This window comes from Solea senegalensis, linkage group LG6 (assembly GCF_019176455.1).
Source record: "Solea senegalensis isolate Sse05_10M linkage group LG6, IFAPA_SoseM_1, whole genome shotgun sequence".
Lineage (NCBI taxonomy): Eukaryota > Metazoa > Chordata > Actinopteri > Pleuronectiformes > Soleidae > Solea > Solea senegalensis.
This window is the reverse complement of record NC_058026.1, coordinates 11,886,316-11,899,341: the sequence shown is the minus strand read 5'-3', so window position 1 is coordinate 11,899,341 and position 13,026 is coordinate 11,886,316. Positions and strand designations below refer to the sequence as shown.

At 39.4% G+C, this 13,026-nt stretch overlaps 1 protein-coding gene across 3 annotated transcripts in view; it reads right to left on the bottom strand.

Moving 5' to 3' along the window:
- LOC122771420 (alpha-1,6-mannosylglycoprotein 6-beta-N-acetylglucosaminyltransferase B-like) overlaps positions 1-13,026 on the bottom strand; it is an 89,224-nt gene that overhangs the window by 30,788 nt on the left and 45,410 nt on the right. The gene's annotated exons all lie outside the window — the stretch shown is intronic.

Sequence of the window (13,026 nt, the reverse complement as noted above, 5' to 3'; positions counted from 1 at the left end):
TTTATAGAGGACATAGATGTATGTAATCACAAATCATAGCAGACAATTGGAGCTGTAACACAATATGCAAAAAGGCAGTTTGAGAAGAGACTGTCAGCACTGATGCAGTAGGCATTCACTGAAGGAACTGCCAGTGCATTTTATAACTGCCTTTCTTAACAGTGATTAGCCAGAATTTGCTTCACAAATCAGATATGGAGGGAGATGGATTGGAGTGATGTGTGCATAAAGAAAAAGACCACAGTGAGACTAAATGGAAACTCATAAAATGAAAATGAAAAAATGCAGGAAAAAAAGACTAAATGTGGGGGAAAAGACAGCAATCTATTTAGATTTAGAAAAACCAACACCTCTCTCCACTCAACCTAATTTCAAGGCTGACTGCCCTGAAATGGCTCAATTTTCTCCCGATGATGGTACAGAAATATCTGGAACAATCAGTTTGAGCCAGGCTTTGACAGTTCATCACTTCTTAAACCATTAAGCAGAGCAGACAGTGATGGTAATATTGAGCTGAATGGGTTTTTTTTTTGGTTCTTCACTCAACTCATAACAACTCCAAGAATGCGTCGTGAGGTAGAGTATGTAGACACCAAACCCAATTACGCTTGACTTGGCTCACTTAAGCTGCTCTCTTTCCAGTGAAAGCAGAGATAACAGAGGGCTGTGATATAACTAACAAGCACTGTCAAGTTTGCTACAGGAAAAAGTAGATAATAAGACGTCTCTGGCCTCATCTTTAGCTGTGGTTGGCACAGACATGATTAATTGGTTTCTGTGGCTTGAATGTTATTGAACTCCCTCACTGTTTCCAGATGAAGTCAAATATTCTAATGGATTGATCAAGAACAACGATACAACAGCAACAACGACTTTGACCTAATGTAAAATATAAATGTAAATATAAAGCTGTTCATACAGAATCACTGATAAAAATCTAAATAAAATACTAAACAATAAGGATAATAATTTAAGAACAACATCCATCTTTATATTATCTTATATAATAACTCTTCAGTTTTAAAGTCCTAATGAATTAGCTCTTGCATCACTAGCTTCCATATGTTTACATATCTACCGTTTTAAATGAGCTGCGAGGGAAGGCCTTGTTGGCGGACTGGCTGGTGTATAGAGCAGCCAATAGTGCTCAATGGGCGTTACAGCTGCGGCTCAGCATGGCAACATAGCCGAAGACGAAACGAGATCTTTAGATCTGGCCCTTTCGACAATCGCGGGTGCATTCCGATGAAGAGATTATCTGGTAGAGTGAGGGGTTACAGACGAGATTTTAACATCATCGGACGCGTCAGAGTCTTACCGATGACAAATCTTAAGTATTTAACAGCGATTGGGGCGCGAGAAGGACCCCGCAAAAGAACACAGGCAGTCTGCCTCCATGTATGTTTATATTCGGAAGTCACGGTAAATCGCGTGAGTTTCTGTGAGATCCCAAATCCCCGGGATCTCCTCCCTGAAATCGTTTGATTAAACACCAAGTGTGTGGAACTGCGTCTTGACTGGATCATCCAGTCTGTGCTTTCTCGTGATTAAAACTTTGAAAATCGGTTACAAATGTATTGCGTCTGTGGTCTGCCAAGTTTTTAGAAATCGAGTCTAATTCTCTAGTTTGGGGCAGGCATTAGTACACCCCCCCTGAGTACAAGTCATTTGAGTACAAATGATCAAAAATCTCAAAGCGAAATTCAGGGTATAATAGCCTCTATATTGCAACAGGATGATTGGAAACAGGCTTCTTATTTAGATAATTAGGCTGTATACAGGCATGTAGGTGACATTTCCAGGAACATTTTTGTAATTAAAGCACTAAAATACCGATTGTTGTGAGGACTTAAATGATTACATACTTTCCCGACATCAAAAGTGATGACCATGTGCTTGCTCTGCACAAACAGCACACTAATTTATCAGCAGCGGTTAGGCACAATTGCAACGAGAACCAATTATGAACCATTATGTGGTTCGTGATCTTTCAAGCCAGCCATTTGTCTCAACCCAAGACGGAACTTTGGTTTTCACCCTCTCCCAACAGTATTTATGACGTATGACTCATTGCACTTTTGTGGCACCTCACTCAGTTGTATCATATACAGTGTGTGCCTGTGTCCTGATAACTAAAACTGTTATACAGATTAAAAACCATTAAGACATTTTCCCTGATTGTGAAGTACCCACATTATACATTAAACCTGTAATGCGGGATTTTAAATGCAAGTAGACACAAATATGATGATTAAGCCCATCAGCTCCATGTGACTCACTCTGTGGTTGCAGTACAGCAGAGTTTTATTCTTGTGTTCCCTGGTGACATTCCCTCACTGTGCACAGGAAGTGATTCATTGAAAATGAAGACTGATGGAGGCACAGTGGCTTCATAACGCTTGTAAAGTGAGATGGCTGAAAATGGTTGACGTACGGCTGTAAAAGCCAAGAGGTGCCCACGAAAAAGTTTGAGAAGTGATACGACTGCTACAAAAGCTAAGGGGTGGAGGTGGCGTGGATCGACCTAGGCATCCATGATGGAGAAATACTGGCATTATTTTTGGTAACAACTCAGAATTCATCAGGCAACAGAAGGGCTTGCTTTTCAGACTTGGATTCTTTGGCGAGAATTTTCTTTTTGCATGTCGTGAACATGAGGTAAAGAATCTCCTCTGGCAATACTTGATCAAGTTTCTACAGCAGTTATACTTCAGACTTTGTACTACTGAAAACTCTTCAGAGCGACTATTTTCATACTCAATTTATCGCGTAATCGATTGGTCCATAAAATGTTGATCCCTGTTTCTCAAATGTCCAAAAACTATTGTTTGAATGATTTATTTTTTATACGGAGCAAAGAAACAAGAAAAAAAACACATTTAAGAAGCTGAAAAATCAGAAAACTTGTTTTAATTCCTTAAAATGTTGATCCCTGTTTCTCAAATGTCCAAAAACTATTGTTTGAATGATTTATTTTTTATACGGAGCAAAGAAACAAGAAAAAAAACACATTTAAGAAGCTGAAAAATCAGAAAACTTGTTTTAATTCCTTAAAACAATCAAACCAATTAAATAATTGTCAAAATAGTTGACAATTAATTTAGTGATCGATTAATAGAGCAATTGTTTCAGCCCTACACTGTCTTTTGCCATGTTCTCATTGATGGACAACAAACCCCCATTATACATAATGTTACTGCATGCTAATGATGGCGAGGACTTACAGTAGGGGTGGGAATCACAGGCTACATAATGATACAATACAATACGTGATACATGGTCCCCGATACCAATAACATCACAATATGGCGATTCTGTGATAATCGAAATATTGCGAGATATAGGGATACATCACAATATCTGCCTGACTGTATAAATTTAAAAAGCCATTATCTCACAGTAAACTCCCTCTTCTTCAACCAGGTAACTTCTGCCCAAGTTTCCCATCGCCTGGCGAGTAAAACCGGCAGGGACTTTACTTTAGAGCACCTTGATTTGTTAATTAAAATATCGATATTTGACCTGGTGCCTCAATTATCGTATTTCACGAGGAAGGACGACGATATATCACCAAATCGATAATTGTGAAGCACCCCAAACTTACTGTGACCTTTCACTGTAATCACTTTTATAATTATAACAAAAATTGTGAAACCTGCAGCTGTTTCATGTTTACTAGACTGTCTTACAATAAGATTGTTTTTAGTCAATCATTTACACATTTTAACACACCGAGTCCAAAGAGAAGAAAAAACTACATATGTAGTAACATTTTCAAAAGAATTTAACAATATAGGTGAAAAGAAAAACTTTCACTTGTACAGTACATCTGACATGGTGATGATTTCATTATTGTCTGCACAGTAGAGCTTAGTTTAGTGAGAGAAACGGGTCAGACAGATTTTAGGGTGAGTTATGATGGTGTCTACACTGGACATTACTAGTGTGTACGGGCAGATGAGTTACAACGTGATATTACATTTTTTGCAACTTCTCTTCTCCTTTGCCTTATTCCATGTTCTGGCTGCCTAAGGCGACTTCTTCTGAAAAATAAAACTCTGAAGGAAAGGAGGATGATGAATGGTTGATCGTGTCGGTTTTACTGGAGCTTGGGCTCCATGTGTCCCCAGGCCTTAAGCCTATTCAGAGCAAGAACTCCCCTCCTCTGCTTGCAATCCCCAGTAAGAGGAGATTGAAAAGCCCTAAGAACATAGATGTGGGATGAGGAAACACCCACACACACACACTTCATTTGTGACACATCTCCTTTGTGAACCTGTCTGTCAACCTATATATTTTTCTCTTTCTTTGTATGCCCGAAGGCAACTGTTTGGAGCCTGCAGTTGGCAAATGATGACCTCCCTTATTTCTCTACACAGTCAAAAGATGGAGGACCGAGATGAAAACTACCTCTCTCTCTCTCTCTCTCTGTCCATCATACTGTAGTTGTGCTTGAATAAACCAGACGGCGATTTGACTGGACATAATTATAAAGAGACATGTTTCTATCATCGACACATAGACTGTTATCTATTTTTATTAGATCACATTCACTATCCTATTGAAATCACGTAATAGGATTTTCAGGCATGTCAATTTCAGAGAATGAAAAGCAGGAAAATATACAGATAAACTGACAACGGAATCGCATATCAAATTACTCTCTTAATTATGCTCTCAGTTTTATGAGCTCAACACAGGAGAATAAAATGCATTGCTCATAATGATGCAATCTGATTGTTTTCCCTTTCCATCACTGTTCAACAATAAGTGACTTCTAGAGATTGCCGACTTTAACAAATAGATGACTTGTCCACTCAACTCTCAAAAGCTGTCATAAAAAAATATTATATTCCCCTTCGCATATTTTAGAAGGGGTGTTGTTTGTCTTTATTTGCATCGTAAGCTGCCAATTCAAAACATGAAATGCATGCTCTGGCTGGTTTATCTGTTCGGGCTGCACAGCAACTATTATGACATAAAATATTAGTTAAACAGGTGTTACTTATACCACTTGTATAAGGCTATGTACATCCATTAATGTAACTGGTAAAACCTTTGATCTACAATTTAATATCAGTGGATTATGCGAAACAAAGACCTATTAACAGTTAGCGATGACTGGTGTCAGTACACTGTGGAATTACAGAAACTGCCTCTCTTTCAATTTGAAGTGACAAAGAATAACGGCTAAAGTCAGTTAGAACTGACTTGGACAAACCTTATTTAAATATATTTTAAAAAAAACAAAACACTGAAATTAAAATGTGTTTCCCATGGAGAGATTCTGGAGATTCACTTTGAAACAAATTAAAACAAATGACAGACTTTAGCTGTACTGTCATTAGTTATACACCTAGATAATCCCCTGCTATAGGCAGTAAAAATGAAGAAAGATTAAAAAGAAATACAAAGAGTGTTATTGCTTTTTTTTATTATTAATGCAGGCATACAAAGATGAACAGAACAGACAGAATAGTGAATGCTGAAGGGGCATAGGCTACAGCTTGTCCTATTTGTATTTCTGAGACACAATAGTGTCACAGAGACCAATTAGGGGTAATGCAGAAGACATGTGTCAAAGCAACACTAGTAACAAAAGACTGAGTCACCCAAGGGCCACAACTCTTTTTTCCCTACTCACTGCTTCCAATCTGAGACAAGGGATACGAGAAGTCATTACAAGGTGTGCACTCTCTGTGTGTATGTGTGTAAAGGAGTTAGAAGTAAGTGTGGGGTGATGAAATACTGTAAAAAAACTGGAAAGTTTCCAAAAACAACATGGATTTCCAGCTTCGAGGGAAACTATAGGAGGAGAAAAGAATGAAATTGAGAGACAGAACAAGGGACAGATAGAAACAAAGGTAAGAGACAAAAGAGGGGGAGAGTTTGTTTTGGCCAAATCAGACACTTTAAGTTGAGAAAATGATGCAGACTGCGCAAACCACTCAATGACGTGCTCTAATTTTTAACAAAGACACATACCGACACTCGCACGCAGAACATCTCCCACAGCTGATGTTAATGTGCTACAGCTTCCCCTTAAAGAGGGAGCAGTTTCACACACCTCAAATGAAATGTTTGAGATTTTTCAAAAGAACACACTTCTACCCCGCATTGACAACCATATGCATAATGTTTCAGCTGCTCCGCGAAATGTTTCCACCCAAAATCTGCATCGTTGCTAAAACAAAGTCAGAAAAAAACGAAAAACAGAAAATGATATACAGTAAGTTGAGGAAAAAAAAAATATAAGGGAAATCAGCAATGTCAGGAAAGCGAGAGCAGTCTAATTGCGCGGGAGAGGCAAGGGAGTCATGATTGGAGTTTTAAAGAGGATTTGTGTGCATGTGTGTGCTCCTGTCTGCTTAGCCTAAAAATGATAAGGATAAGGTGGCTTGTAGCCAGCCTACCAGAGCCAGGGGGAGGTGATGTGAGGTCACTGACTCCAGTCTCTCTGCAGGTTTTACTTCAGTGATGGTGCTACGTGAGAGTGTGGGGTTAATGGGGGGGTGCAGTGATGGCTGGAGAAGAGACATAGGGAAACAATGAGAGTAAAAGACAGGGAGGACAAAAGGGAGGATTTATGAGGCACCACGAAACAGATGAAGTGAGACTTTTTGTGGTGAGTCAGGGACCGATAAGATGTGATGAGTAACAATGAGCATGAATACAGGAAAAGAAGGATCATCCATTTAGAGTCCCGCTTTGCTGTTTAACACTCAATTAGTTATGCAAGGACTACTGAGTAAACTCTATGCCATTTAACAAAACAATTGAAAACCTTACAAATGACCAAGTCAGTGGAGTTTTTGAGAGAAAACATGTTTGTTCTGTTGAAAACGTTGTACCTACAATGTCTCGATCATGCATTCATTATACGAGGTCAGAGCACATCTACTCCAGTGAGGTTAGCAAAGCGATGAAAACTGAGATGCAACTTCAGCTAAAAGTACTAAGAGGACACTGTTGGATAAGTAAAACACTTAAAACAAGGTGACGTAACACAACACTGGTCAAAGTAGAGCACCACAAAGCAGAGAGCAAAATACAGAGTAAAATGTGTGCTATCTGGACACCATCCAATTTTATGTGGCGTTATAGAACCTCAGTCGATAGCTCTTTTTGCATTAATCTCCAGGGTCATGCAAGCCATCTCTGCACCGAAGACTTAAAGCAATGAGCTTATGATGCAAACTAGCTGAAGTTCGTTGATAGGATGCTGCTGCTGCTGCTGCTGCTGCTGCTGCTGCTGCTGCTGCTGCTGCTGCAACACAGGGATTCTCAAGAGCATACAGAGCGCTTCTCTTACTACTGTATAGATAAAGCCCACAGCACTACCGATCTGGCTACTGACCATTTGCCAGCCCTGCTTTAACACGAAAAGCATTAGAGGCTTTTAACATTTACAGACAGTATTTTAATACACTGTTAATGGTCAACAACATTGTCAACAGTGAAGCTAAAATCGTGACGTAACGAAACAAAACACTGTTCACAGCTTACCACTGCAGAAGATTCTCAAAGAGAGCTTTTAGCAACCAGGAAATTTTACTGTGGGAAAACCTCATTAATGCTCTTTGAGATTTGCTTATTAAGTGAATAGTTCAGCTGTACGACAGACAAAGGCAGAAGGGAAGAATAAGCGATGAGCAATACCACTGTGGTGGTTTCGGAAGTTTTGTGTTTGTAGCATACTGTATGCTCTAAATATAGACATTGAAACGTTGGTAACGGCTCACTTTCACCATCTATTTCACTGAACTGTGCATGGCTTACACAAAAAAGCAGATGAGACCTACTGTATTCTCAAGAAGAGCAGAAGAGGCCACGCCCCTAACCCTAAACTCTTAACCCAGCCCTATGCCTGGATTTGGTCTGTTTTGATTTAATCTCTTAACTCCCCTCAAATCTGAGGTTGGGCTGAATCATTTTGGGAAAATATCTAATTGCAAATTTTCTGACAGAAATTCTGACATGTTTGTAAATATTTTTTTTTTTTTAAACTGGCATAAAACATACAACAATAATAATAAAAAAAAATTATTATAACTATTAACTGCTACTGCCATAACTTGAGGTGTCAATGTTTCACACTTATCCCAACTGAAGGTGATATCTCAGTTGCCATGGAAATCAGTATCTGGTATAGTTAAGGTTGAAGTTGCAGAGACACAGAGTAATCGCCAATACATGCCTCCAGTACAGTGAAATAGAAGAAAGCGGCTGAGTGCTTATGTAACAATTTTGTAACATCTATTAGAATATTCCTGGGTTATAAGATCAAAACATTGACAGACCTCATATCTGGTGTGATCCCACTGCAAAACATTTGTCTGTTTGCATATTCTACAACTAAAACTATAGCGAAATATGGTATTTATTTTAGACATTCAGAGTATGCTGATGCATGTGCAGTTTTTGAACTTGCTTTTCAAATTTCCATTAATTTCCCTTGAAATCTGTGAGCTCATGCTTGAAACTAACATGCTGTTTTTGCGTTCAGGCGGCAATGCTCTCTGTGTAAAAGCTACATTTTAGGACCAGAGGAGGGAAACATTTTCATTGCAGTGACACTTGGGATTGTTCCAAGATTCACTTTGACAGCCCAGTTGGTTTCATTAAGTAGCCCTTGATGTCACATCAGACGGGCACTTGATGGTCACGTGGGACACTCAAGTTCCTCTATAGTCAGCCCAAGAATTGTCAGCTCCAAAACAGTGCTGCTTTAGTCAACCCAACTAGGATATTCTGTTAAATCTGAAACCTGATTTGGAATGCCAATGAAGCCAAATGTTACCTCAAGCCTATATACTGTATCTGACCCTGTCCCTATTATTATCACCACTGCCCCCCACTTGTCCTTTCACCCCAACTGGTCGAGGCAGATGGCCACACATTTTTGAGTCTGGTTCTGTCAGCGTTTATTTTTCTTTCCAGTATAGCCTAAGTGCTTGTTCACTGTGTGAACTGTTGGCTTTCTCTTCTCGCTATAATATTGCAAAGGTGTCTGCCTTACTATGTACAGCGCCTTGAGATAATGCATGTTATGATTTGGTGCTATACAAATAAAATTGAGATGAATAAATGTGGAAAGATAAAAGAAGAAAGAATATGGCACAATACAAAAAAATAACAATGGCTTGTGTCTTGTACAGCCCATAACGCTCACAAGGGTGTTTGCTGCTTTTCTGTGAAGTGTATGGCACTCTATAAAGAAAACACTCAGAGCATGGGTTCAGATACGCATCAAACAGTGTAGGCTAGACTTAATAAAACAGGCCAAACACTGTAAATGTGGCATTATGGTGCAGTTAAGGTAGGCGATGTGTGAAAAGCAAAATGAAAAAGCTAACGACCAATAGAAAACACTTCATAAGGCCATGTCCACTTTTAGCTATAAACAATGGTCACCTTTTATTCTTGGGATAAAGACGTACAGTGCTGTGAAAAAGTATTTGCCCCTTTCCTGATTTCTTATCTTTTTGCACATTTGTCACACTTAAATATTTCAGATTATCAAACTACAAACAACAAAAACAACAACGAAAAATATCCAAACCTACATGGCCCTATGTGGAAAAAGTAAATGGCCCCAAAACCTAATAACTGGTTGTGCCACTGTTAGCCGCAACAACTGCAATTAAGCAATTTGTTCGAACTATAACTAGCAATGAGACTTTCACATTGCTGAGGAGAATTTTGGCCCACTCTACTTTGCTGAATTCTTTTAATTCAGGCATATTGGAGGGTTTCCGACCATGAATCGACCTATTTAAGGTCATGCCACAATATCTCAATTGGATTCAAGTCCGGACTTTGACTAGGCCACTCCAAAACCACTTCATTTTGTTTTTCTTAAGCCATTCAGAGGTAGACTTGCTAGTGTGTTTTGGATCACTGTCCTGCTGGAGAACTGCACCCCTGCTGCAGCTAGACTGACTAGTGCTTGCTCATTGTGTGAACTGTTGGGGTTCTCTGCTCTCCTTGATGTTGTCTATGTACACTGCCTTGAGATAATGTATGTTATGATGTGGTGCTATACAAATACAATTGACTTGACTTGAATTGACTTGAATTGAATTGAATTGCTGCAGAACCCAAGTGTACTTCAGCTTGAGGTGACAAACTGATGGCTGCATCCTTCAGGATTTTTTGGTGGAGAGCAGAATATAGAACAAAAAATAAGCAATCAGGAAGGGAACAAATACTTTTTCACAGCACTGTACGTGTGTTCAGTGTGTTACAGCTGTGTCACTGATCTGTTGAATCTTACACCCAGGGAGAATGTCTGCTGTGTGCTTGCTGCTAATGTAATAACCTTACAGAAAAATGGATGTAGTCTTCCAGTTGCAGAGCACACTCCCATTTTGAAGAGATTTTGCACTGGTGGCATGACAGTTTTTGCAACCAGAAATCCACAGATGTCACCTGCAACCAGGTCACTACTGGACATTCCTCTAAATGAGAGCATAATTCACAATCTTAACATGATGTGCTATTAAGAAAGTAGTGATTGTGACATTAACTCCTCAGGAAAATGTTTAATGTTGATGTAATGTATCCCCATAGTACAAAATTCAATATTAAGATATACTATATGTAGAGTTTATGTGTAATACCAGGGTTCTGACCATCCAACTTCACGATCACTGTTGCAGCACTCTTTACTCCCTCTAACACTACTACATCCTTTACAATGAATTTGGCACAAAATTCAGGTTGTCAGGCTCTCTTTCTCAGTTAGCCCACAATGTGAAAAGTGCGCACTCAGCAGAGGCCACAATGCAAAACATCTGTATGGAAATGACTCGTGTTTTTGTGCAGGTGTCTGTGTGCAAATAAATGGTGCATGAGAAGTTGAGTCCAAAAGAAAAAAAGAAAAAAAAAGAAAGATGAAAAAATCCACTGCACAGAACCAACATTTGCATATTTGAATAACAAGACTCCTGCACCAACTCCACAAATGCCAAATCAGCACTTTACTCCTCTTTCTTCCCTACAGGCACACATGCTCACCTGCACAGTGGTACCCGTGATAGTGTGATATGTTTACACTGTCACAGAAAAGGGGGAGAATAAAAAGAATGTCTCCGTGTGTCATCCTGAGTTACTGTTTTTGCCGATAAACTCTATTTTTACCTTCTGCCATTGTCTACGGACCACAGTACATTAGTGAGTCTTTTTGTGCTGTGTTTATGCATTTCTGGTGAATAATGTCCTGCCACCTGACTGCAGCATTCACTGGAAAACACAAACCAAGCTGGACTGAATGTTATACTGTATAGCACAACACAATCATCACAATCTGAATCAGCCCCTCAGTGGCCAATTACAACTATCCTCTGCAACCCCCTCAGCCAATAACAAATCTCAGTCATGGTCAAAAAATGTGTATCACATTCTATGAGCACACACACACACACACACACTTGTAAAGACACCTTTGTGCAGTTGTGGAGGTGGATAGACCTGAGGCACTTCTTGTCCACTTTTGTTCTAATGCTGGTCAGTGTGGCCCAAAGGAAAGCAAAGCTACTCGGTTTTGTCCATTTGTCCACCTGTCTGTCTTTGGGGGAAACATTTTCAAAAGAGCTCCGATATCTCTCTACACGTTTTTGGGAGAGGGAAGAACATTATGTCCACAGACAACTGACCATATCCTCTCCATGAGAGAACGTAGGTAGAGAACAAGTCTACGAATCACCAGCCACATGAGACCAACACAAGACATGTTTGTTGATTTGCATTTGAAGAATAGCTTAAACTGTAATTGCTGACAGGCTTCACGGACACTGCTCTTTACACTAGATTCATTGTTTTTTTTTGCCCCATAATTGCTGATTATAATTTAAATGTTCTCATCTTTGGAAAGCACATGCTTGAAAAGAGTTGCCTTAAAGTTTGAAACCATTGTATAACTACTATTATTGCAAATATTACTATCATTTACTGATGAATGGTGTTGACGACTGCACACAAAGTCAATATGTGAGTAAAAGTGGTATATATTTGTGCGTACGGTATCCATGTTGGTTCAGGTCAGGTGTGGAACGTATGCAAGCTATATTGTTACTGGAAGACTTTCTGAACATGAACATGAGCCAAAGAATCGATAAAACATTTCACAGATTTGGGGAGAACATAGTATAAGCCAGCATAAAAAGATGTGGTGAATATGTGTGAACCAGACAGTATTATAAACTCTGTTATTTGTGTTACTGAAGGCAGCAGCCAAAACAGATGACTGTGTCAACAGGGAATGATAAGAACACACTCTATAAGGTTTCTTTTTTTTCCAATCTTGCAAAGCAAACCATGTGGAAGGATTGATATCAGGAGCCACATTTGATGTGCAATTTCTCACACGAGTATTTTTTTTAAAAGAACCGAGTTATGTTCCAAATGCAGTCTGAAGAAACATTAAACTGTTTTCCCGAGTAATCCAAAGCTGTGAGATATTTTCCCACTCAAAGTCATTTCATGTGGGCAAAAAGGGGCAAATTATTTCTTCATGTTGATGCACTAGATTATGTTCGTCGCAAACACCACAGCCGGGGTTGTGAGAAAAATCAGTTTAGAAATGTGGGTCCCGAGACACTACAGTGACAGGTGCGCAGTAAAAACGATCCTGCAACCCATTTCAAATCTGACAGCAGAACTCGGCTTTAGTGCAAGTCCCTGCCATCTCTAAACTCATTCTTTAAGTACAAGATTATTCTATATTTTCCCCACTCTCTTCTGGTCCCTGCAGATTTGTTATACGTCTACAAAATGCGACAGCCTGGGATTCAACACAATTCTTCTGTGATTTGTGGGAGTTGTCGCAGGCAATGCTCAGTGTAAAATGCAGAGTACCGTAGAGGGGTCTCTGCAGACATCGTTATATTGATCTATGTGCTATGCCACCGTCATGGCAGTGATGAGTGTTGGCAGAAAGACAAAGACTATTGGCACAATCAAAGATGTTGCCCCTCCAAAGTATGAATCAGTGAATATGAATGAAGTCCCTCACACTCAGGTGTT